Source organism: Ictalurus furcatus, chromosome 4 (assembly GCF_023375685.1).
Source record: "Ictalurus furcatus strain D&B chromosome 4, Billie_1.0, whole genome shotgun sequence".
In the NCBI taxonomy this organism is placed as follows: domain Eukaryota; kingdom Metazoa; phylum Chordata; class Actinopteri; order Siluriformes; family Ictaluridae; genus Ictalurus; species Ictalurus furcatus.
Genome location: NC_071258.1, coordinates 35,054,330 through 35,079,668, shown reverse-complemented (window position 1 = coordinate 35,079,668; position 25,339 = coordinate 35,054,330). Strand labels below are relative to the sequence as shown.

Here is a 25,339-nt window from a genome sequence, read left to right as displayed (position 1 = left end):
ATTTTCTTACATTATATTTGATGTTGTGTTTTTACGTTTCTAAGAGTGTGAACTGATCACGTAAACACCAGCATTAAGGTGTGATTATTGTAGGGGAGAGCGGGGAACGACGTAACGCAGGGCGAAATGTAACATGGACTTTTTATGTTATTACACAAGGTCGAGCAGCGTGTACTTCTGACCACATCACCACATTTACGAGTGACGATCTGCAGCAAAGTTTCTCCTTGTTCTCATCAAATCTGTGTCAAAAAGGGTTTTATTTTGGTTTCTGAGCTGTGTGTAAATTACAGACTCCAACCTTATATTACTTTAATCTCCATCTTCTTGCCTACAACGCAGCAACAACGCAGCTTGGCTGTAACGCTTTACTTGGCTGTAAGTGTGTGTGTGTGTGTGTGTGTGTGTGTGTGTGTGTGGGTGTGTGTGTGTGTGTGTGTGAAATGGGTCCGCTAAAAAAACAAAAAATGGAGAGAGACTTTAAAACAGATATTTAGCGCAGACAGAGATCTTATGCAGGTCTGCAGTTGCGAGTGTACTTTATCTAACGTCTGCTTCCTGTTAATATTTTTACCGGACGTTGTGTCCGACAATTTTTTATTTTATCCGACATTTTGAATTTTGAAATGAAATATTTTCATCAATTAAAAATGGAAGCCTAAGGCACATATTCAGGCAGTGCTTTTTTCTGTATTGAAATCGTATCGTATTTAAATGTTGTATATTGTTAAACCCCTAATGGTTATAATTATTATTTTAGTTATCACCCAGCCCTATGAGTCTGGTAAAAACCAGAAGAAAGAATATAAGATAGAAGAACAGAAACCAGAGATTTAGAAATGTGTTCGTGTTCTTACTTCAGTCATTTCTATATCCTTTCTTTCTCTAATGTTGGAATAAACACTGTTTCCTTTTCTGCAGATTATGGGACAGTGTAAATGAGAAATCCTGCACTGATTTGGTTTCAGCTCTCTGTACAAATCCATCACACATCAGAGAGCTGGATCTGCGTGGGCATGAACTAGGAGACTCAGGAGTGGAGAAGCTCTGTGATCTACTGAAGAAACACGAGTGTAAACTGGAGACACTGCGGTGAGTAACTCAGTGATGAAACACACTGAATGAAGCTTTATAATGATGCAGGATTACACTTTAGAGTTGTCTTTCACAGACCGTACACAGATCTTTATAATACACAATAACAATGTAGACAAGTACTTTACTATTATATTTCTGCATCTCATTGTTACATACATGCCTACATCATCATTATTTAATCCTGTGAGGTAAAGACACTAAAAACTTTTCCCTCTGCAGGTTATATCAGTGCAGTATAACAGATAGAGGCTGTGCTGCTCTGACTGCAGCTCTGAAGTTAAACTCCTCACATCTGAAAGATCTGGATCTGAGAGGTAATAAACTGGGAAATTCAGTCACACAACTCGAGGAGTTACTGAAGCGTTCAGGAGGACAGATACGGTCAGTAAACTTAACACACAGTACAGAATGTGTAGTTTCTGTAGAGTATAATGTAAGTGTAAGAGTGTTGTGTAAGAGTAATGTAATTAGACAAATCAACCACATGTAACAATAACAATCTTACTGTCAGAAGCACAGAGGATAAACTTTCATAATTCAGAATCCGAACTAAACCAAAACAACAACTCATCACTGCATGCTAATAACTAGCTCTGATTTAATAGAAGTGCACTTTGATCTGATCTGTTACTGTTCGACACAGAAATACCACTGCAGTTTTCTTTTCATTTTAGCTGGACTAACAGGATACACCAGTCCATCATGCTCTTAACTAACTCACTCTCATTCAGAAATTATAAATTTGTTTATTCCTGTTTATTCTACTTTTATACCATATTTAATGTTGTGTTTATGAGCGTGAGATTTTTCACGCCACCCAGACAAACTATCACTCTGGGCTCAGTGTTTGGGCTTGCCCCACAGGGTGTTTGAAACTATCCAGAGCGCAAGAGAGTCTTGCAGTGCTGGGAAGTTCAGGGTCGTTGGGTAGTGCAGGTGTGTGGGGAGGAAAGGTGTGTGGGTAGTGAAGGTATGTGGGTAGTGAAGGTGTGTGGGGAGGAAAGGTGTGTGGGTAGTGAAGGTGTGTGGGTAGTGAAGGTGTGTGGGGAGGAAAGGTGTGCAGGTGTGTGGGTAGTGAAGGTGTGTGGGTAGTGAAGGTGTGTGGGTAGTGCAGGTGTGTGGGGAGGAAAGGTGTGCAGGTGTGTGGGTAGTGAAGGTGTGTGGGGAGGAAAGGTGTGTGGGTAGTGAAGGTGTGTGGGGAGGAAAGGTGTGTGGGTAGTGCAGGTGTGTGGGTAGTGCAGGTGTGTGGGGAGGAAAGGTGTGTGGGGAGGAAAGGTGTGTGGGGAGGAAAGGTGTGTGGGTAGTGCAGGTGTGTGGGTAGTGCAGGTATGTGGGGAGGAAAGGTGTGTGGGTAGTGCAGGTGTGTGGGTAGTGCAGGTGTGTGGGTAGTGGAGGTGTATCATTGTTTTGGGTTGCACAGCTTCCTGTAGTTGTCACACAGAATTAAACTCCACGGCAAAGTGTGAGACCTCCACTGCACTCCTCCTTCTCATGTGGATGTTTTGTATTCAGGAAGCTTAATAAACACAGAACATGTTGCTAAGTGATGCTCGTGTAAACGGTTATTTATACTAATAATGAACTGTTTATTCAAATAAATAATTTATTCTATTTATTCATGCTCAGGGCCGGCACTACCTATAGACAGAGTAGACAATTGCCTAGGGCAGAGGTTCTCAACCTTTTTTAACTAAAGCCCCCCCCCCCCCAATCATCTGGCATTCCCCCCCACCACCCCCCCCCCTTTATTGGAGAAGACCAGGTATAATTATTATCTATTCTATACAAAAATCTATCTATATATATCTTAATCTATAATCTGATTTTGATACATAGATAGATTTTTTTCTTTTGTAGTTTTGTGCTTTTTTAAAAATTACTTTTCATTACTTTTATGATTTTTTAAATAACTTTTTATAAAACTATATAACACAAGTGTGGAACATGAATGATCAAAAATGTTTCTGAACACTATAACTACTTTGAACAAGAGAACTAGGCTGTAATAACATGGACTATTTTACATATAAAACATGTTGCATTACATTCGTCTTGCGTTCTAAAAACATTTGCATGTGAATGATGTAAATTGGGACGAAGGGCGCGTCTTGTTATCCATGACATTGTTAAATCTCCGACTCTCAGCCCCTCACTGAACAGAGCACATGCAGAGAGAGGTGTGTGAGTGCAGCAGGAAAGCAAGACCTCATGCTTGTGTCCAAAAAGTCGCTAGATTTGTCGTTGGGCACCTTTTTTGCACAAAAAAAGTCACTAAAGGGGTCTGAAAAGTTGATAAGTTGGCAACACTGGTCTGCACTGACTAGTGATGTGTCGTTCATTTTGAACAAATCTTTAATATGACTCGTCAAAATGGGTCCCAACCTCTGAATGTATGAAGAGAGAGGGTACGATGAAGAAAATGTAAAATTGCTGCTTTTCTGCAGGTGACTGACTTTAAGTCAGTGATGTATGATGATGCAGAAACAAACACATCCTTCAGGGGCTGCTGAGTGAAAGGGTAAACAGGCACACAAAGAACGAATGTGAATTGTCATCATCTATTGTGGAGCGATTGTAATGTATTCTAAAAATCAACTGGTTCTGTCGATCAGAGTCATTTCAGGTAGATCATTTGCCGGTTTATTCTGAGTTCAAAAGAGCGTGATCGTCGTCGACACACTGAGACGGTCAGACATACTGCATTCACACGTACAGTGACATGGAGTCAGGAGCTGACCAGCAAAATACTAAAGTAAAAGATAAGAATTTTGTATTCAAAGTCAAAGAGCAAAGACACTAGAGCATTAAAACAGTACCTCAACTTATCTTCTACATTCCACTGATGTTTACATTACTGCTCTAACATAATACTTAATTTAAGTTTTCAAATCATAAATACTCGTTATATTTATTGAAAAATAAGCATGCAGTATTATGAAGAAAATAACTATTCTTTCTGCTTAGTAGTTTGTCTCTTTCATGTCCACTAGCAGCTGATTTGTGCATTTAGTGCATTTTTAAGGTATTGCATCAGGGCCGGTGCCACGACGGGGCAACGCCCCCCTCACTCAGACCTAATTTTAAAAAATTGTATTAAATTTTTTTAAAATCACAACACCCAGGGGTGTCTGCTTTTTAGTGTGAGTATTAGAATAGCAACATTTTAGTTAAGGGCAGTGTGTTATTGGTTGTCTGGTTAAGCGCAAGGAGAAGAACATTTTATGTAGTAATATATTTTCATATTAAGATTAGGCTATTCAATACTTTCAAATAGTGTTTGAACCTGAGAAAGTTAAATAAAATCCTTCAGTAGTCAGTTTTTTAATTATAAAGTCTATGGCAGCCACAATTATCATGCCCAGTGACCACAGCCTATGAGAGAGAAATTCTGCTATCTAAAAATGTATTGACTTGTCATGTAATGCAAATCAGTTGTGGGAGCACGGGGATGCTGGAGATTTGTGGGGGGGGGATACTGCGAGTATTGCCTGATGGGCCCGGCCAATTTCAAATGCGTTCCACGGTCTATGAGATACGGGTTGTATATTATTGTCACTGTACTTCCAGTAGCATAGACCCACAGACTAGCCTATAAATTTGTGCAATGGTAGGATATAGGGCAGTTCAACAGAACACGGATTCTGGGCTGCATATGTTTCCTAGTTGAGAATACTTTGCGTTACATCATCGCCCCCTTTCGGTATTGCAAACGCCCCTTCTTCGGTACACCGCTGGTGCCGGGCCTGCTCTGGCAGATTCACTCTAATTCACACCTGTGATCACCTATCCATCACTCCAACAATGACTCCTGTTGACGTCACTGCATATAATGAGGTCTAAATGCTGGGAAATCCAGTTCACAGATGATGAAAACACTTGAATGAGCAAGTGGTAAGTCTTGAACAAAAGAGAAACACATCCAGTTGACCAGAACAGCTCCACTAGACATTCTAAAATGCTCAAATTTAATTCACTGAACATTCTCCACAAATGCAGGAAATTTTTTAAAACATGGTTTAAAGTATAACACACATTTCACACACGTCGCTATGCTCGCACTGCCATATATATGATTATATATTTATACAAGGCTCCAGTCTCCCTGTGAAAGAGAACACACACACATCAATAAATGTGCATATATCAATGTGCGGGTATACATACAGTTGTTCCTAATAAAATAGATGGTGAGTTACCACCATAAATACACTCTATTTACTTTAATAATGATGTAATGATGTGATTTATTTTAAATATTTTAATAAAGTAATAATTACAAGGGAAAACAGATATAGCTCCTGAGTAAGAGAATGTATAGTGTATATATATAAAGGTTACAGTGTTGAAACATTTCTATTTTCTGTTTTGACCTTACAGATATGATCAGAGTACATGGAAGAAAGTGAAAGATATTGGTTCTGCTGTCATGAGTTTCATCCCTGGTGTTGGAAGGTCTGGTCAACAGTCATCTTTAGAACCGTCGTCTACACTGCAGCATGACCAAACAGAAGGAAATATGGAACACACAGAACAGGGAGGAAGCAGTGTGGACAGTGTCTACAGCCAGCCAAACCAGGGAAGACGTGGGAAACAAAACAAAAGTATTCACAGGGGAAAGTAACAGCAGTAGTCCACAGAAGCAACAAAACCAAGGCTACACAAGCTCTCCCACCTCTAAACCTCAAAACAAACTAATATAAATATATAATATAAATAAGATCAAACCTGAGCAAAAAGAAAGTTGGAATCATAGCTGTACAGATAAAGAATTCCTCCAGGAGTTAAACATGTAGTACAAGTGTATTGAACAGTGCATCAGAGCATTTTGCCATATTGGAGATAATATGATAAGCTCTGCTCACAGGACACCGAGCAGCTTGAATAATTCTTATACACTAAAGAAAAGTATGTATAAGTGTGTAAAAGTATGTATAAGTATGTAAAAGTATGTATATATCTTTTTTGTGATCTCCATCATGCCTTAGCCAGCAATGAATTTACCTCAGCCTGTTAACACCGCCCACATTAAATGACTAATTCAGATAACTTTCCTGATGTGCGTTTGAATTGACTAGTTGTTCTACCCATCATTACCAGTGGCGTGAACCTGGTAAATTTGTGTTGGGTAGCAGGCTAACAAACCAGCTACTGTCAACAAATATCTATTATGCAGCTTGTCAATAGTTAGAATACAGAGCCGAAATCGCACGACTAATGTTAAGTAATGTTTGGATGTTGCAGGGACTGATGAGCTGATGAGAAAGCGTAGTCACAAGGCAGGCAGTGGTCAGGTGAACAGACAGTACTAGGCTTGGGCGGATAATCGTAGTCAACAAACTGCAAAATATCAAAACCCGGTTTCGCGAATACGAAAACTAAAGCTTGGTTCACGACAGAGACGAGGCTGATGAGCGTTTACTTCACAAGCTAGTAAAGATTTAACTGTCACTTAAATACTGTTTGTGTGTGTGAGATTGGGTGTGTGTGTTTGTGTGTGTGCGCGTGTGTGTGATTCGGTGCAGGTGTCCGTGATCAGAACTCAGGAGAAGGTGCGCGTGCATGTGTATGGGAAGTGTAGTCCTCGTCAGCCATGTTTGTAGTTTGCGTTGCATTCTGGGAACTGTAGTTGCTCGTCTGCTGCGCTGTGACTATGAACATGTAGCTGATGTAAAATTCCTGATGTAAAATAGCCAATACTTCCTTGTTTAAAATGTCTTGGTTTACTGTGCTGTATGTCAGAATTATTGAAGTATTTAAAACATCATACGTTCAATTGCAAACCTGTGCATGTTTTACAGTAAGCATACAATAAGGAGAGACGAGTGTACATTACAGTCATGATACATTAAACTCAAATAGCAAGTTATTGATTTCAAGAGGTTTTCTTGACCTCTGTCCTGTAATACTCAGTAAGCATTTCAGGGGATAAGTTACTTTTCCAATGTGACTGGGTTCTTCTCGATAATCTTAATGTTAGCATTAGCATAGTTTCATCATTTTAGCTTACCTTCTGTAAGCCACGTCGGTACAGTATTGGCTACCAGTTAGCAGTTAGCTAGTTGCTTTTTTCACCGTCATACATGGGAGATGATGGAGAGATTTACCATGGTGCTCAAGCAACTGTTTCATAAAAGTTGTAGTGCTGAAAAAAGACACAGTTTTGTTATGTTATTTACCTTGTTATAGTAAGCCCTACAAACTGCAAAAATCCTCCAGTACAGAAGAGTATAAATCAACCCAGGGAAACGTTTCCATGAGGGAATAAGGCTTCAAACTCCTTTAGCCCCATTCTCCCATTTCACCAACATTTTGCTGCACACCTCTCTCTACAGGTGTCTGGACTGGACATCCAACTGTATTATTTTATTTTTTGCATTGCCAGAAGTTAAACTTTCTAGTGAATCGAATCGGCATCAATTATATTGTTCAATTAATAGTTCTGGTCCCTGCCAAAACATGTATTTGTCCAATTGGGAGATTGGGAAGAGATTTTCATTTTGCTGTCCTGATGTAGTGTCTTCCTTGCCCTGGGCGTTCGGACAGTCATTAATGCTGAACCCTGAAGTCTATGGAGGACTCGTACTTCCTGTGAGTCTGTACTGCTGGACCAGGGGCTTCAATACCATGCACTCTGTATCCTATTTACAGCTCTAATAAGTATGTGTACATGTGTTATTAATATGTATATGTACTCGATATGGAGGTTTGTTTATGTAACCAGATGAAGGAGTGAACAGTGTGTGTTTAATAAAATAAATAGTGACAGCTGGATTGTGAGAATGTAATGTAACCCCAGCAATATGCTGATTTAATGACTGATCTGTTTTTAATAGCGGCTATTTGGTAAGTTTCAGAAACATTACTTGCTTTTCTCATTTTAAAATAGAATTTTGTACTGAAATAAATTTGTATTGAACTGAAAGAGATTGTAATGTTGTACCTGAATAAAGTAGCAAATATCCATATTAGGGGGAAAATACATGAACATAAGGGTTTAGTCAGTTATCTTAACTAGCTTAAATACAGTAGCATTAACATTTATTCATCTAGCAGCTCCAGGCTAACTTTACTGTACTCAATACACTCATACTGACATCAAGTACCTTATTACACACATTATGTAGTGATTTAACTCTGTGTATTAGTCATTCTAACAGATTATACCTTTTATTTACTTCATTTATACTTACAGCTGAGGGGAAAACTCCAAACTTCACTGTCACAATACATTCAAAACCAATTAAAATACTATAAACTCTTAGTCCTTTTCACAGTTGAGGTAAAAACCTGTGTGTGTGTGTGTGTGTGTGTGTGTATATATATATATATATATATATTAAATGGGTATTTTCTTCATATGTTTAATGATGAAGCATAAAGTTTGAAGCCTTTCTCCAGCTTACTAAAAAGGGCTTTGCAAGTATTCTTCATGTGTAGTGAAAGATCCAGAGATGGAAGAGTAATACTAAGAAAGCATTGAGCCCATTACCCTATTCACCTGCAGTGTCTCACCTTAAAAGTTAAATCTGGAATTAAACCTGGGTAGAAACAGGATTAATAAATTGATTCTTAACATCTTAAAATGTTAACTACAGCGTGAGGACCAACAGAGTGTTTCAGGAGGAGCTACTTTCCACAAGTATTTAGGGCTCTGAATGGGCACAAGCGCTCTCTCTCTCTCTCTCTCTCTCTCTCTCTCTCTCTCTCACACACACACACACTCTCACACACTCACACACACACTCACACACACACACAAAATCAGGATATTAACATTTTTTTCAAGCTGTGCAGGAGAAAACCATAAACTAACCCTAAACCATAGCATAAACATTAGACATGTAAACAGTAGAGCTCGGAAACAACACATTACTGTGTTGTTTAAAAAAAAACAAAAAACCTTTAATTGCCAAGAAATGCAAACACTGAAGGATCAGAATGAAATTCATGTACGCTATGTATAATATCCTCTAAACTATTTTTCTCATCAGCTATCATGTCTACCAGAGTGGCGGCACCAATAATGACCTAAAGAATTTCTTAATTAAGTCTTTGATGCATTGGTACTATTTCACATTTTGTTAACAGTTAAAATAATGACATGGTGACAGTGACAGAGGAGATAGTTTGTAATTTTTAATCATTTTTGAATGTATGCGTCACTAATTTGGTTTTGTATTTTAATTAGACAAATGCCACTTGAAGTTAGTGAAGAATATGTATTCACAACCCAAGCTGAAGGTTCTTTATCATATAAGCATTGTTTTTAACCAAGCATGGGGACATTTGACCTTTCTGTGACCTTTTCTCTGTTTGGATCGATTCTAAAATCTAATCAGTTCATCTGCAGGTCACAATGATAATTTCATATAAATTCTACAAACATTCAACCACTCATTCTTCAGATATCATGCTAACGAGAATTTTGGAGGGAATCACGGACAACGCAAAAACATAATGCCTCTCAAACTTAAAGCAGGAGGCCAAAAAAAGCCCCAGATCATGACTTCCTGAAACAATTTACTTAATGTGCAATTCCAAATGGTAATCTTGTCTACAGGCTGCACTACATAGTGTGTAACCGTTAAATAGTACAACTAGTGCACTTCCGTAGGGAGAACGGAGACATTCGGGATAGACATTTCACACTGAGGTGCCAAGACATGTTTTGAATATGACTTGGAGTAATCTTCTCAGCTATGAGTTCCATCCCAGTTTATGGACTGACAAAAATTAAAATGGCCGCTCACGCTCACAGCATCAGAAGTGAACAAAGGAACTGTTATTACTTTTAAATGAGTTATACTGTATATACACGTAACATTAACATACAGACATTCACTTGTTAAATCTATAACAATAACTATACAGATCACTGTTTAGAGGAAAATATACATCTCAGTGTGTTCATCACTCCTTTTTCTGTTTTTACTGTATAGAAAGCATGATGTTACAATTCTGTTATGATTCTATTATACACTATTATCATTCTGACATGCTAGCGCACAACAAACAAAGACATTTTAAACAAATCCATACTGAATATATCTGAACAGTGCTCTGTTTACATTTCTGTTTATTTTTACAGGTATTTTCAATCAGTTTGATGTTCAATAGAAAACCTATGGCTGTGCTTTATAATGTAAATAGTTGTGAAAATATTTTAAGCGTGGGTGAGTCCATGGACTTTGATTTTATTCCAATCTAATGAAGTGACGTTGAATCATGTTGGATGTATGAAAGCAAACTGTGTTAATGTAAACTCATTTCATTTACATGTGTGGCAGAGTAAGTGATTTGGTGAGCGTGCATTGTGGCGAGTTCACGCCGGAGATCGCGTTCAGTGATCGCAACGTTTAGCCGGTGGCTGAATGATATGTATGTGTATGCACGGGAGGAGATTAGGCACCATCCCAGTGAGGAACGGGGAGATCCTGATAAGATTATTGCAATTTTACGTGAGTTGTATGGTTGCTCTCAATCATATGTAGCACTCCATGAAGACTTTTTCTCCAGGAGGCAGCAGGATGGGGAATCTCTGTTAGAGTTTTCCCTGGCCTTGATGATTCTCCTGGAGAGGGTTAAACAGCAATCACCTAATGCTATCCCTAATGCGGAAATTGTGTTGCATGATCAATTTGTCGAGTATGTAGCCGATAGCGCTCTCCGCCGGGAGCTGAAGCAACTAGTTCGCCGCCAGCCCGCTTCTACTTATTGACAGTATGTGGTGAGGGGGTTAGGTGTGAACGGGAGGGAATGCCAGGGGGTGCGAGGGGCCGGAGTCAGTTAGTGGCAGTGGCTTATGGCATCCAGTATGGTGTGCAAGGGTATTCTCAGACGGAGTTAAGGGAGCTGCGGGAGATGTTAAAGTCACAGCAGCAACAGCTAAATCAACTCACTCAAAGTGTTGCATGTATGCAGTTTCCTCTGCGTGTTCGATCATCCCGTACTGAGGTATTACTCTGTCAGCGTTGACAAAAACCTGGTCATAAGTGTCAGAATAAAATATCATTTTTATGTTCATACTCTCGTCTCACTCTCGTGTTCCTTGCCCCGATTGTAGAACTTGTGTGTGCCTTTATTTGGGAGTATTTCCCTGGTTTCCCCCACGGTGGCGTAGTTGGATTTACTAAATTTGGGATAAACGTTTTCCCTCCACTTGAGAATGCCACAATGGAATCTGTGCACACATTTAGATTAAGTAAATTTTTCTAATTGTTTTAAATTGAAAGTACTTTTGTTCAATTTTGATCTTATTTATATTAGGGGGAATTACAGATTAGTGTTTTATTGGTAGGATTAGAGCATCACCTTTATCTGGTGCTACAGATTTGTGTTTTATCAATGTAATGATGAACACAGACCTAATATTCAGCTATACACTTAGCAACTTCGTCATTTAAAAATAAAAGAGTAAAAAAAAAACACCAGCAGGAGTAGATTCCAGACAAAGGATTATGTTTATTATGACCACATTTTACATACATGCATAAGAAATAATTTATAAATACACAACAGATTCAGAATGTGTCTGAATGAGAACTAGACACAGTCAGACTTCCTCTTCTCTTACTTTCTTATCATAAAGTTTATTTCAGTTCATAAGAATAGGAGAGTTAGTGTTAAAGGAAGGACCATTAACGACAACATAAATGATGTTTTATGTACTTCTGTCAGTACGATAACCAACATGCTGCTGACCGTCTCTGTCCTCCTGAACGCTTCAGTAACTCCTCGAGTTGTGTGACTGAATTTCCCAGTTCATTATCTCTCAGATGCAGATCTTTCAGGTGTGAGGAGTTTAACTTCAGAGCTGCAGTCAGAGCAGCACAGCCTCTATCTGTTATACTGCACTTTATTAACCTGCAGAGAGAAAAGTTTTTAGTGTCTTTACCTCACAGGATTAAATAATGATGATGTAGGCATGTATGTAACAATGAGATGCAGAAATATAATAGTAAAGTACTTGTCTACATTGTTATTGTGTATTATAAAGATCTGTGTACGGTCTGTGAAAGACAACTCTAAAGTGTAATCCTGCATCATTATAAAGCTTCATTGTGTTTCATCACTGAGTTACTCACCGCATTGTCTCCAGTTTACACTCGTGTTTCTTCAGTAGATCACAGAGCTTCTCCACTCCTGAGTCTCCTAGTTCACACTCACTCAGATCCAGATTCAGATATGAAAATTAAAATTAAATAAAACGTGAACAATATTCTGAATAATAACAATAACAATAGTACGAACTAGCTAGATTAGTGGATCACCCTGCAAGCGAATGTGGTGAGACCAGATTTCCGGTTTGGTCATGTGACATTCGACATATACCCTCTACAAACCACTTACACGTGAAAGTCATTCGCACAATTACCACAGGGTGGCGCAAAGGGACGGTTTTCAAAACGTGTGCAAGCGTGACATAGATGTCAAATAACGGAATAAATTAATAGTAACAAAAATGCAACATTATTATATTATTTGTGTTATTATAGTGACTGATTCATGTTATTGTTATTTTCAACATTTATTACAACAATATATTCGAACCGGAACGAAAGAAATACAGTTTTTTTGCTCCGTTTTTGCTTGTACTCCGTTCCTCCCCAACCATGCTTATTAATGTTATTTAAAAGGTTAATTTCACTCAATCCTTTTTATTTTATTTCCTCGTGTTTTTCAAAATGTAGTCACTTTAGTTCAAGCCAAAGAACACAACTTAGAATAAAGAGCTTAAAACCACATCCCACTGAAGGCAATCCAAACATCCTATCAGACATCCCAACAATAAGTCACAGACCCCCCATATCAGGCGGTGTGAAAAGACGTGTGTATGTGTGTGTGTGTGTGTGAGAGAGAGAGAGAGAGAGAGAGAGAGACTCACTGTAAATTGCCAGTATTTTTTATATGCGCTTTATTTATATTCTCTCCTCTCCATGTTTGTATTCGGACACTCAGTGTTATAAGTAATGTTTGTTAATCACAGTTCTGTTCCATGGAATGCTTTGGGAATTCTCTACATGTTTACGGTCACGCCAGTAAAGCTTACTGAACTGAACTGAGTTCAAAACCAGCAGCTGGAACTCCTCCTTTCCTTCTCTGGATATCAGTTCAAAGTGAAAGTCAGCAGGTCGTTTCGGGGAAACACATCGCAGTGAGTACATGAATATAAAGCTGTAATATGTGAGTGTTAGGATCATTCACTAAATGAAGAACTTTTCTGTCTAAACTTACACACTCTACTCTTTATTCACTAACGCGGTGTGACGCAGTAACTTATCCTGAGGGAAGTTAACGGACCTGTGTGTCCTGTTTGTTAGAGAATTAATCATATTAATATTCATTAGAACAATTCCTGACTTATTTCCACTGTATTTCCTTCTTTCTCTCGAACAAACACAATAAGCAGCAATAAAGACAAACACAACGCTGCTTCCCAAGGGGATTGCTATCATTCCAGATGGGGGGGGGGGGGGGGATTCCTGACTAGACCACACACACACACACACACACAAACAAACAAAAACACACACAGAGAGCGCCATTTTAGACTGAACTGCTGACATGTCGGAGGATCTCTAAACCATTCGTGTCAGATCGGAGAATGTGATATATTTGAATGTTTATTGGATTCTGTCCTGACTGATAAAACATTTAGCTGAAAAGTTTGAGGGGCGTCCGCGAGCTCCTACACAACCAAATATTATTGAAATTCATATTATTATTATTATTATTATTATTATTATTATTATTATTATTATTATTATATGCTCCTACACAACCAAAACAACTTAACTTGTAAATAAAGTAACAAAACGAGCAAACAGCAATTCACAGTATTTATGAGTTTACAGGCTAAATGTTTTTATATTTACACTATAAAGCATTAAACCAAATAAAAACACATTTACTAAAAACATATTTTAAGAAAATATTATTATTATTATTATTATTATTATTATTATATGCACACACACATTATATATATATTGTAACGTGTTCAGAATGTTGATATTGTTTTAAGGGAAATAATGTGTTTATTGTAAAAGATTTCACTTTTTTCAGTTAATGTTGGGGAACTGTTATTAAATGTTTGGGTCAAGTGAGGAGGAGGTCCCACTCCGTGTGTGTGTGTGTGTGTGTGTGTGTGTGTGTGAGGGGCTCTGGGGAGGGGGAGAAGAGAGGAGTGCACGTTGTTCTGGTGAGGTTCTCTGAAACAAGCCGGGTGTGCTGACAACAGCATTGCATCCTTGTCGAAGAACGCTACAAATGGTGTGAGAAGTAAAACAATTGAAGACAGCTGTGAGGTACACTCGCTGATTTAAGCTTGAGCATTAGCCACGCAGCTGCTGTCTGCTGCTGGAGAAGATGGATAACAGTTCGTGGTAAGATGGAGGAAGATGATGAATATGCCGGAGTGAGTGCAGCAAGTAATCTGGGTCATGCCGTGATCAGTTCATCAGAGCCCTTTCCCCAGCAGAGCTGTGCATTCATACACAGCTTGCATGCCCACATGATTTGTCTGAGGCCCTGGAGTTAGCACTGGAGAGGAAAATGTCAGTTGAGATGACCATGCGTGGTCGTCAAAGGACTCCACCACCAACGTCAGGGCAGTTGTAAGCAGTGAAATGGCAGCACAAAAACCAGAGTGGCTGGATGAGATTACAGAGATGATTCGGGGGTTGGCTGTGCCTCTGCCCAAGGGACAGAAAACACAAACCTGTCTTTGCTGGGGGTGTGGTCAGCTGGGTCACCTGGGTCACCTGGTTAGAGAATGCCCTGACCAGGCTAAAGTAGTGGCAATCAGAAAGGGGGTACAGTAGGCGGGACACTGCAGACCTCCAAACCAATATCCCGCGCGTCACCAGAACTCACTGCCAGGCCTGATGTTCTTGTGATAGTGGTTGTGGGCAGAACGGCATATCAGACTTTTGCCACATTCCCATCTGTAATGAGGGAATTTCATGCACAGCTCTAGTTAACACAGGGTCTACAGTTACAGTGGTTCACCAGATGTGGTGCCAGAAGGGACACAGTTGGAGGGCACAATGGTTCAGCTCTGGACAGTGGCTGGTGAGCTAGCTCCCATGAAAGGGAGAGGTTTGTTGATATTGACTGTGGGGGACAAGAACATTCAGCATCTTGTGTGGATATCTGAAGTGCAGGACAGTTGTATTCTGGGCTTGGACTTTCTGAGAGACCATGGCTGTCAGTTAGACCTAGCCAAGGCCACATTGAGTTGCAACAGTGGTCAGCTGGTAAGGATGAGGCCACCTGAAGTCTGTCACGCAGATGGACTGACAGCTGGGTCCTGGACATGCCGACTTAATATACGACTTAATATACATACTGAAAGACAGAGTAGAGTCACCCACTACGTCCCAACCAAAGCCACTGTCACCACACACATGGCCAAAAGACTGGGGAAAAGGGGCTGGGGTCTTCACCTGGGGGAGAGGGGAGGAACATGGCAGCTCTACAGGAGATCATGCAAAGGAGCTCCGGAGACCTGACATGTGGCAGCAGGGACAATTGTGGCAGCTGTTTATGGAATTTCAGGATTGCTTTGCATGTGATGACAGGGAGCTGGGGCAAACACACTTGGTGCAGCATGACATTGACACAGGGGATGCTGCACCCATATGTCAGCAGCCACAGTGTCTACCCCTGGGGCAACAGGAGGTGGTGGAGCAGGCTCTGTTAAAGATGCAGTGAGCTGGAGCCCTGGGCATCAAAGAGCCCTGGGCATCCAAAGGGGACAGTGTTTCAGTTAGGGATGTCACAAGAACCGATACTTCGGTACCAAGTCGGTACCAACATTCTTAAAACGTGACGGTACTTGTTTTTCTGCAGTTCTGTTGGTACCAGTTGTTTTGAAAGTACCGAAAGTACAGAGGTTGCGATTCATCCGAACCTGAAGGGGGCAGTAAATACGCGCAAGTGTTTTAGTCGGTCCACAATTGGTAAAGAAGAACAACTACGCACAAGGGGAAAAACTACAAAAGGTGGCTATGGTGACAAGTTCAGCTCCTCCCCGTCCCGTTGAGAGGAAAAAAGGCAAGGGTCGAATATGGAAATACTTCACATTCGAGGCGGATAAAAACAAACATATAATTGATGCTCTGAAGCCGGTGTGCAAACGATGCCATCGTACACTTCAAACAAAGGGAGGAAACACCTCGAATTTGGTGAAGCACCTGAAAGACAGGCACCCCGATCTCTTCAAAGAATTCAAGGTAAGTGTGTTTCAAGTCATATTAACGTCAAACAAACTGTAAAACTTCTAATCCTCATCCTGAAAGACGGTCCTATATTATGTTTGTTTGAGGCAGCTGCATTGCGGCCGTGAAACCAGCTAATGTTATGCTCCATGTAATGTTAGCGATAGCCAGTTTTTTGTTCACGACGCTAACGCACTGCAGTGTTATAAACTACCTCCTAATGTTCCTCCATGCATCTCCATTCAGCCCGGGTCCTGTCAGCTAAATGTAGCCTAATGTCACTAGATTAAATAATTATTTTAATTTTAATGGTTTTAGTAAATATTTTCGGCCTGAGACCATGTCAGTGAATTTAAACTAATGCTTGCATTCAGCGTATAAGGTGTGTGTTTAGGAGTGCACCTTAGCACCTGTAGACTCCACTGTTTTAGTCATTAGCTGCGTTTACATGGACAACAATAATCCCCTCTTAATCCGATTAAGACCATACTCTAATTAAGAAACTACCATGTAAACAGCAATTTTTACTTACCTTAATCTAATTAAGGTCATAATCGAAGTAAGCAATAATCTAATTAAGACAGGTGGAGTACTCCTGTTTTAGTCGCATTATGGACGTACTACGTATGTATTACAGACATGTAAACACCTTAATCACATTATGAGCGTCATGTGGGAGTTTTCACTGCATTTTGCGACAGGACACGATCACACACGGCAGCGCAACTGTTTTACGGCTAACAAGAGAGTTCGGCTGCGTCCCAAATTGCACACTTTCCTACTATAGGCCTGTAGTGGGGAAAAATACATGTATCTCGGATACTATATAGACGTTAACTACGCGATTTGGGACACACCCATTGGCTTCAAGCAGTTGTCTGTTTGCACGCACAGCATGACAAATAATTAACTGCACTTAAAGCGTTCGTAAAAAATTAAATAAAAACACCCAAAACTGTATACGGTTTCATAACAAAGACGAACTGTATGTTGACACGTGAAATTCTGGAGGGAGTCGGACGGCGTGGCGCGGTGACGTAATGACGTGTGCTGTTAATCTAATTATGATCTATAACATGTAAAACGGGAACATGACTGGAGTATTCTAAAAGCGACTCATGTGAACACCTTAATCACATTATCTTACTCAGAGTAACGTCAATAATTAGATTAATGCTGTCCATGTAAACGTAGTCATTGTCAGACAGTGTTTGATAACTAAAATCTCTCTCTCTCTCTCTCTCTCTCTCTTTCCAGTATCAGCCAGAGGAGGATGTCCACTAGGAGAGTCAGGAGCAAAGTCAGCAAACATTAACCTTAAGAGAAGCTTATAAAAGACAACTAACTAATTAACAACTAACTTAAACTAATGCTTGCATTCAGCGTATAAGGTGTGTGTTTAGGAGCGCACCTTAGCACCTGTAGACTCCACTTAAGCGTCTCTCCTTAAGAGACGCTTAAAAAGACACAAGAAATATGACAAAAACTCAAACGAAGCAAGGAAACTAGATAGGGAAGTTGCTGAGTTCATATGCATGGATCAAGTTCCTGTCTACACTGTAGAAAAGCATAGATTCCAGCAAATGCTTCAGCAGTTCAACACCAGATACCAGCTACCAAGCAGAACTTACTTCATGTACACAGAGATCCCCAGAATATACACCGAAACCAGAGACCTCATTTCAGAACATCTCAAAGAAAAAACATTTTATGCCTTCATACTTATTATATATCTATTTTGTAATTGTTTTTTTTATTATGTGACTGTTGCCACTATTGTTTTTTATAATGCTCAAATGTTTAAATAAAGGAATTAATGTTTAAGTATTTATTTATTTATTTTTACACAACGTGGTATCGACTTTGGTATCGAGTATCGTGTATTTTTGCTGGTATCTGTACCGACTACTAGATTTTTGGTATCGTGACATCCCTAGTTTCTGATCTGAGTGCAAGTGCATTGACGATGTCATGTTCTGCAGATGACAGCGGAGGTGCGTGCACTGCTGAGCACCTGAGACTTCAGGGCAGTTGACAATGCGGGCCTAAGAACAGTGAGGGCCAAACTGTCCCTGACCATCAAAGAGGCAAAGTGCGCATACGGCCAGAAAATCCATAGTCACTTCATGGTTAGCGGTGACTCGTGGTGCATGTGACAGGGCATTCAGGCCATCAGCAACTACTGGACATCACCCACCTGTGACTGTGATGTCTCCCTTCCAGATGCACTGTACAACTTCTACATTCAGTTTGAGGCGCAGAATGAGGTGGCAGCGAGGAAGACCTCCCCTCCTCCCAACGACCAAGTGCTGTGTCGAACCATGGCTGATGTGAGGAAAACTCTACGTAGAGTCAACCCACAGAAGGCTGCTGGACCAGACAACAGTCCTGGCAGAGTGCTCAGAGCATGTGCAGACCAGCTGACAGATGTTCTCACTGACATATTCAACATCTCCCCGAGCAGCACCGTCGTTCCAACGTGCTTCAAGGCTACCACCATTGTCCCTGTGCCGAAAAAGTCTTCAGTGTCCTGCCTCAATGACTACCGTCCCATTGCACTCACATCCATCATCATGAAGTGCTTTCAGAGGCTTGTCATGAGGCACATCAAGACCCTGCTGCCCCCCTCAGTGGACCCACTGCAGTTTGCGTATTGCCCCATCTGCTCCATGGATGATGCCATCGCCACCATCCTACAGCTGGCCCTCACTCACCTGGACAAAAAGAACACCTACGTTCAGATGCTGTTCATAGACTTCAGTTCAGCCTTCAACACAATTATTCCTCAGCACCTGATTGGAAACCTGAACCTACTGGGCCTGAACACCTCCATCTGCAACTTGATCCTGGACTTCCTGACTGGTAGACCTCAGTCTGTGCGGATTACAGGATGCACCTGCGCTCAATTTTGAGTGTCATGGCAAAGGCTGTGAATATTATGTGTGGTCATTTATTTAATGAGGAAAAGGATCCAATATTACATATCTGTGAGTGGCAAAGTATGAGAACCTTTGTTTTCAGTATGTGGTGTGACCCCCTTGTGCAGTAATAACTGCAGATAAGCGTTTGGGGTAACTGTCGATCAGTCCTGCATATCGGCTTGGAGGAATTTTATCCCGTTCCTCAGTACAGAACAGCTTCAACTCTGGGCTGTTGGTGAGTTTCCTCACATGAACTGCTCGCTTCAGGTTCTTCCACAACATTTCTATTGGATTGAGGTCAGGACTTTGACTTGCCATTCCAAAACATTAACTTTAACCATTCTTTGGTAGAACAACTTGCGTGCTTAGGGTTGTTGTCTTACTGCATGACCCACATGGACAGATGTCCTGACATTTTCCTTTAGGCTGGTATCATTCAGAATTCATTGTTCCATCAATGATGGCAAGCCGTCCTGGCCCAAATGCAGAAAAACAGGCCCAAACCATGATACTACCACCACCATGTTTCACAGATGGGATAAGGTTAGAATGCATATGCTGGAATGCAGTATTTTCCTTTCTCCAAACATAATGATTATTATTTAAACCAAAAAGAGTAACAGTGATGTTGAATTTCCTCCATTTGTACATAATCTGTCTGACTGTGGATTGGTGGAGTCAAAACTCAATATAGATGGTTTTGTGACCATTTCCATAATGATCAACAACAACAACTCTTTTTCTGAGGTCCTCAGAAATTTCCTTTGTTCATGCCATGAAACACTTCCACAAACACGTGTGGTGAAGATCAGACTCTGATAGATCCCTGTTCTTTAAATAAAACAGGACGCTCACTCACTCACACCTGATCATCATCCCATTGATTGAAAACACCTGACTCTAATTTCACCTTCAAATGAACTGCTAATCCTAGAGGTTCACATACTTTTGCCACTCACAGATATGTAATATTGGATCATTTTCCTCAATAAATAAGTAAATGACTAAGTATAATAATTTTGCCTCATTTGTTTAATTGGGGTTTCCTTATCTACTTTAGGACTTGTGTGAAAATCTGATGATGTTTTAGGTCATATTTATGCAGAAATATAGAAAATGCTTCACAAGGGTTCACAAACTTTCAAGCACCACTGTTTACACACAGTGGCTAGTAACAGGTGAATTCCTGCATGCAAAAAGTGAGCGTGTTTTTGTGCATTGTGAAGGACACATTTAATTATTTATTCAACCTATTAGTTAAAACACTGAGTCATTCAGAATAAAACGTCTTCTCATCCTAAAATGAGTATACCTACATATTTACTAAAAGACTTCAGAACAGACTTTCCCTCTCAGAACAGATCTACCATTTTCTAAATTCATTTTGTCGACTACATAACCTGCAGATTTAATTTTTCATTTACAGGAAATAAGTTGTCCTGCAGGATAAATTACATTCTTGGGAGCTTTTATTTTGGCAGGATGTGTGCAGGAATTCCCCCTTGTGCAGCGAGTGTACTGGAAATTCCGGCATGTTTCTATTGTACTGTAGGCTCCATGCTAAACCCTATAGGAACCTCCTGTAGAAAAAATTTAATCCTGCAGGATTCCTGTAGGGTTTCTTTTCGTAAGGGCATAAATACTGTGAATTGTTGTTGGTTTTGTTACTTATTTATTTAAAATGATCATTTTGCATAAAAGTTAAGTTGCTGTGGTTGTGTAGGAGATCGCAGATGCTCGTTTTCCATTTTCAGCGGTGTTTCAAGGAAGGTTTCAAGGAAGAGTGGCTGGTTTACGTGAATTTATTGTGATTTTTTTTTTTTTTTAAAAAAGGGGGAGGTGTGATGAGTGAAGTGGTTTAAAATTCGCAGAAGGTGATAGAGCAACATGTGTAAATTATTATTATTGATAACTGACACAATTAGCTACAACTTTAACTTTTTCCCCTCAGAGTAGCCTACAGTTGGATCAGGGTTGGACATAATACACTGGTATCAATACAGTTAATACAAACACACGACTCTGATGACTTACTTCAGTCCTGTATTGTAAGTGTTTTCTTCAACACAGAGCTGAAATACTTTATCAGAGTCCTGTTACATTAATACATAAATATGTTACATTATCAGGCCAATAATGCAGCATATAGGAAATCTTCCATATAAACCATTTTCACTAATTTAGTAAAATGTTTCACGTGTTCATTTAAACATTCATGGTATTGGTATAAGTGTATTTTTTTAACATAGGAATGAAATAGGATTATTAATAGGTTTATTAATTTGATTAGTGCGATGTACAATACTTTAATTTTGAAATGTCATACATTTTCTGTCAAAACTGTCAATAAGGAAGATCAGTGTTTGTGTGATTTACTTCAAACAACATAGAGGTTTTGTGATGTTCTTTATAGAGTGTATATTTTTACTCATTTTCTTAAAGTGAATATCACATGCCGAGTTTTAGTTATCAGTTACTGATTCCCACCAGCTTTTGATTAAAATAAAAAAAAATTCCAGGTTGCTGTTTGGTGGTTAGGTTTTCTTTCTCTGTTTATAGAAGTTTAATTCACTTAAACTGCCATGTAATTTAAGCTCATATTCCACTAAAGCATAGGCTGTTGGAGAGAGAAAGTAAATGTCAGTATTTAAATGATACTTTACAGACGTTTAAAGGAATTTACAGCCAAATAAAAATAACTTTTATATACCAGAAAGAGAATTTCATATTCTTCTGTTCTTTTCTCATCAGGATCAAGCTAGGTTCATGCTATAAAAACATTTGACTTTTTGATATAATGTCGGAGGAGTGTGAGAAACTCAGAATCTCTGAAATGAGTCTACAGGAGGAGCAGCACAAGACACAAAGGTAAGCATTAATAATGCAAACATATGATAAAATATTTCTGTATCCAGAATCTTTGCTGCATTTAAATGTTATAAAGGAGATAAATGTTCTGCATGGAGAAATGCCAAGTATCTTCAACTTTGTTACACATTACAGAACTTAATATTTTGACTTTATTTACATTTTGATGTGTTTTAGAAAAACATATTGAGAGACATTTAAAAAATAATTCTTATTGTGAGACACTTACTAAATGGTCAAATATCAAAGGTAATAGTGAGCTAGCAACATACAGTGGTAATGATCAAATGTGAGGGTTTTACATGTTATGTTCACATGCATGCTAGCAGGAAATATAATATAATATAACTATCTAGGAAAGGTGAGTTAAAAAACACAAGCAGACAGATGGTACACTGTAAAAACTGGTCAGAAATTCTGTGTGACAAAAACAGCAAGAGCCCAGATGTGTAAAGTTAAGTTATAAAGGAAAAGACTAATCACTGAAAAAGGGAAGAGGTGAAACAGAGACCTCTGGTGGCAGTAATACAAATAATAGGGTGTGATGTGTCCTGTTCTTTATTTTTAATCTATGTCTATTTATCTTTTATCTCAAAGCATCGTGGAAAAGATGTTACTGTGTTTCAGAAGGGGAAAATTATTGGTCCGTATCAAGCAACAACAACAACAACAAAAAAAAACAACTAGGGAGATTGTTGAAATTCCTGGAATTGAGTTCAGAACTGTCTAACACATTATTAAAACCTGGAAGGAGAGTGGTGAATTGTAAACTTTGAGGAAGAAATGTGGTCGGAATAGTGAATGTTTGATATCTTGAATGATTGTGGTCTGAGATCTTTAAAACGGTTGGTCACATCATAAACTCATCATGTTTAATTCTGAAAGTAAGAGCATTTCCACATGCACTAACCCAACTTTCAGGATTTGGACTAAACAGCTGTGTGGCCTGTGAGGCTAATCATATATTTAAAAAGAGTTATATTATCTAGTAAGCATAAAGATTGGACTGTGGAGCAATGCAAAAGGTCATGTGGTCTGATGAGTCCAGATTTGAGTCCAGATGTTTTATAGCAAATAATCTGAATGAAATGTGACCATCTTTTTCACACAGAGTGTAAGTGCAGACAGCGTGTCTAGATATTTCTCCTTTTTCCAGTGTCTTTTGGGATAGTTTCAGGTCTTGTCTGTGGTTTTTGCGACACAGGTGGGATGTAGTAAAATATGTGTGCTTTGTTTTGTTTCCCTGTGTCGGTGCAATGCTAGTATCATATAAACAATTTTCTGTGCAGCTACAGGTTATAAAATCATGACATCTTTGTAGATTATGATTTTGAATGAAGTGCACAATGTATATAAAGAGTGCATTCATGATTTCAGTGGATTTCTTTGGAGTTAATGCTTCACTCACAAAGTCCTTTGCATCAAATCACTGAGGAAGTTTTGTTTGTATGGATTTTTAAAGGTGTTATCAGAGGGGAATCTAAAAGCCTCATCACTCTGTTTTATAAATAAATTGCTAAAACACATTTCTCTCTACTATTTAGTGAAACTGTGGAAAGGTCAAACTCTCCTGAACCCAGCTGTGTGTCCTTGAAGAGTGACCGGTCAATGACAGAGCCTCTCAAATTTAAAGATGGAACAGCCTCAACAGAAAGGTATTCCTCTCTCTTCCTCATATCTAACTTAGGATTTGAGAAGTTTAAACAGAGTGTGAGAGAGAAGTACTTTACAGAAGCAACTCCTGAATTATATCCTACAGAATGTTATCTTCAGTTTGCTTTCTCAGGACCACTGTACACTGGACTATATAAAGTACAAACACAAGACATTGTGTTTTATTTATCAGTTTTTTATTAAAATCTATGTAAATTATTGTATAAAACAAAGTGAACAATTTTTTGCCGGATTTACAAAGGTTTTGGAAACGCTGATTTGCGATACCTCATGCTGAATCTAAACAGACTCAGGAGTGACTTAGCAAAACCGCTAAATTAGAGATCACAGGTTTAAATGGAGCTTATTTTTAGCTGTGTAGGATTTATCACTTTGTTGTTTTGGTATCCTAGAACATAAACTTCCATCTACTGAAGCAGATGAATTAAATCATCATCTACAATGTTACAGTTTTTCTGAACATGATTAAACTAAGAATATCTGCAATACATTTTTGTCATTGGTTGATGTATTCTGGTTTATTTGTGTCTAGTGTACAGAGAGACTCATACAGAAAGCTCTAAAACACAGATTTTAAGTTCCTGCAGACAAGGCCGTAACCACCATAGACACTGAGGGGGACACGTCCCCCCAATAATCAGATATGGCCAAATTGTCCTCCCCAACATTTGATATTTTTGATGCTGCTCTAAACCCCTAGTAATTCTCTTGTTAGGTGATTTACAGAACTGCACTCAGGAAGTCCTTGGGCAAAAGTTATATATGGCAGCATTATTGCTTTAGCAGCTGATTAATAATTCTACAATCTGAGGGCGTCAGGAAGCATCCTGAGATCTGCATCACAGTGTTTTGTAGATAGAATCACTAAAGCAATTTTTCCTCTACTCTTTAGTGGAACTGTGGAAAGGTCAAATTCTCCTGTATCCAGCTGTGTGTCCTTTAAGAGTGACCAATCACTGCCAATTCCTCTCGACTTTAAAGGTGGATCATCCTCTGTGGAAAGGTATTCCTTATCCTGCTCATTAAAATCACAGCCTCTCATTTGTTCCTGTTCATATTGATTCATGTTCTTCCTATTCATAACATGAGATATGAGATGGTGTTAAATGAAGGAAGTTTTAGAAGTAGTCGAGCATGTACTTTTAATGCATTATAATGCACTCCAGCACATAATTATCTACCTTGTAAGGCACCAAGAGTTTAACAGGCCACGTGACCACTAAATACCTCGATCACGTCATGATGTTCAGTCACTGGGACGTTGATGACACACTACTGTACCCCATTAGGCACTCTGGAGACTTTAAATAAAGGAGCAATGGACCAGTTATATCACTCTGGCATCTGATTTGGAACATGGATTTGATGAATTTCTCTCTAATGATATAGTTACACAACATAACTGACTGTGAAACTGTTACTACATTTTAGTAAAATTACTTTGGACAGCACCTCTCCCAAAAATATGTCTGTTTGCTAGTTGCACCACATCCAGGAGAGCCCCATGTGTTCTCCTCTCTAAAGCCGTTCATAATGGCGGTGTCTTGGCCTAAAGGA

The 25,339-nt window shown here is 39.2% G+C and overlaps 1 protein-coding gene and 1 long non-coding RNA gene across 4 annotated transcripts in view; both read left to right on the top strand.

The window, feature by feature from the left end:
- LOC128607104 (protein NLRC5) overlaps positions 1-25,339 on the top strand; it is a 252,983-nt gene that overhangs the window by 168,886 nt on the left and 58,758 nt on the right. The window lies entirely within an intron of this gene.
- On the top strand, positions 12,848-24,753 carry LOC128607113 (uncharacterized). Of its 2 annotated transcripts, none has more exons than XR_008385812.1 (3): positions 12,848-13,252; positions 21,992-22,108; positions 24,675-24,753. It is a non-coding gene; the product is annotated as an uncharacterized LOC128607113 (long non-coding RNA). The 2 variants fall into 2 exon arrangements; XR_008385811.1 differs by lacking the exon at positions 24,675-24,753 and adding an exon at positions 22,706-23,639 and having other exon boundaries at positions 12,849-13,252.